Here is a 2140-nt window from a genome sequence, read left to right on the forward strand (position 1 = left end):
TACTACTGGATATTCTCACCTTCAGCCATCTACATGTCATCAAATTTTCCTCTTAGACTATCTTCTTTAGCAATCTTAACATGTTCATCACCGCTATAAATCTCTTCAAGTTTTTTCCATACCTCATATGAAGTTTCAAGACCATGAACATCTACATACTCTGCATCAGACAAAGAATTGATAATGGCCTCTAATGCTTGATGATTTTCTTGTTCCTCTTTCTTATGATCATCAGTCAACATCCTAGTAGGTGCAACATATTTATTATCTGTGCATGTTCCCAATACTGGCTTCCCAAACTCTTGATATAAATTTTCATTCTGTCACTCCATATCCTATAGTTCTCTCTATTAAACTTCAAACCTTCCTTCTTCATTATGATCTGCAAGATTTTACCTCAAGTTGTTAGGCTTAGACCTTAGAAAACCTAATATGCTATATACCAATTGATGGTATGATGAAAGAATAAGTTTTCGGTCAACTACTGAGAGGGGGGGTGAATCACTAGATAGAAAAAATGATACAAACTTCACCAATCTCAAAAATCTATCTTCAAAGTAAACTTAGAAGTAATAAATGTACTACCACAAACTCATAAGATAAACTAGTTGACTGTTACAACAAATTAACAGTAAACAACTTCTTCATTTGTCAATGCTTCCGATTATCATGACTTATCATAGTAGTTAAGTAGTTAAGTAAATCAACCATGAAAACATAACCACAAAAGCATTCACCACTTGACACAAATATTTTTGACGTGGAAACCCAAATAGGTAAAAACCACAGTGAGATGAGACTCACAAGATAACTATCTGAACTCTTCTGAAGTTCACCCTGTTAGGAGCCTAGCCTATTAAAGCTTTACAAAAAGTCCTATTAAGAACTAATCCTGTTAGGAATCACCTAGTTAGGCGATTGACTACAAATGCCTTGTTAGAAGCAATACCTGTAAGGAGTAACCTCGATAGAGGATTTGAAAATCCAATCTAATGGATCACCTTGTTAGAGGATTTGAATAATAGCAAGTTTATTAGAGCTTACCCGATTAGGGGATTTCAATTCAGTTGTAATTGTTAGAAAACAATAGGAGTTTGCTGATTTATTTGAATAGCACTACACTTGCTTGTTCAGATCCATTTCATGTGCCTAGCTACCTATACTCAAACTATAGATACATCATCTGATTCGGCAACCACACACTAAAGTAATTTTTGCTCACTCTTTGCCAACTCATTAAACAAAACAACTTCATCGACCTTATAAATAAATCAATCAAGTCGGTAAGACAACAAAAACCCAATTCTCATAGAGATTACAAACAAATTGGCTCAAGTATGATCGTTGGATTACATAGCAATCTCTACACATCAATGAAGAAAAACTTGATCGCTTCTTGATCACCACTTCATCGAACTTAGTAACTCATCATGTTCTTTGTATTAGATGAAATACATTTTCTCATTCCATAGACAAAAACCATTACAACAAATTGCCAAAATATCTTCAAGTTGTCTTCATATAATAATCATACGTGTCATAATCATTGCCACTCATAATCAGATCATAAACCAATATACCCAATTCACCAAACTTAATCGGTTAGGGTTTATAAAAAATAACAGTTAGGGTTTATTGGTTACATCAATAGATAAGATTTACACCAGTTATCGGTTCACTCCACAAATTCTTCCTACCGGTTAAAGTAACAATATTACAACAATATCATTACCAGTTAATTGACATCAATGACAACATAACATATCATTAATGCAATCTTCATGCAAATGCTGATACCGGTAAAACATCCAAACAGCTGGTGTTGGCATCAACAACAAAACATCAATGTAACACATAATCAATTCCACCAAATGGCCAATAGTTATTGCTTTAGCTTCTAATATGAATTGGTATATTCATCAAATGGATGTTAAAAGTATTTTTCTAAATGGTGATTTACATGAGGAAATTTATGTCTCAACCTATAGGTTTTGCTAAGGAAGGTAATGAACATTTAGTCTGCAAGTTAAAGAAATCAATTTATGGTTTGAAACAATCTCCTAGGGAATGGTATACTAAGATAAATGCATTCTTTCTTTCTTTCTCAAGGTTTCATTAGATGAAAAAATGATCCAAATTT

This window comes from Cryptomeria japonica, chromosome 7 (genome assembly GCF_030272615.1).
Source record: "Cryptomeria japonica chromosome 7, Sugi_1.0, whole genome shotgun sequence".
Taxonomy (NCBI): Eukaryota; Viridiplantae; Streptophyta; class Pinopsida; order Cupressales; family Cupressaceae; genus Cryptomeria; species Cryptomeria japonica.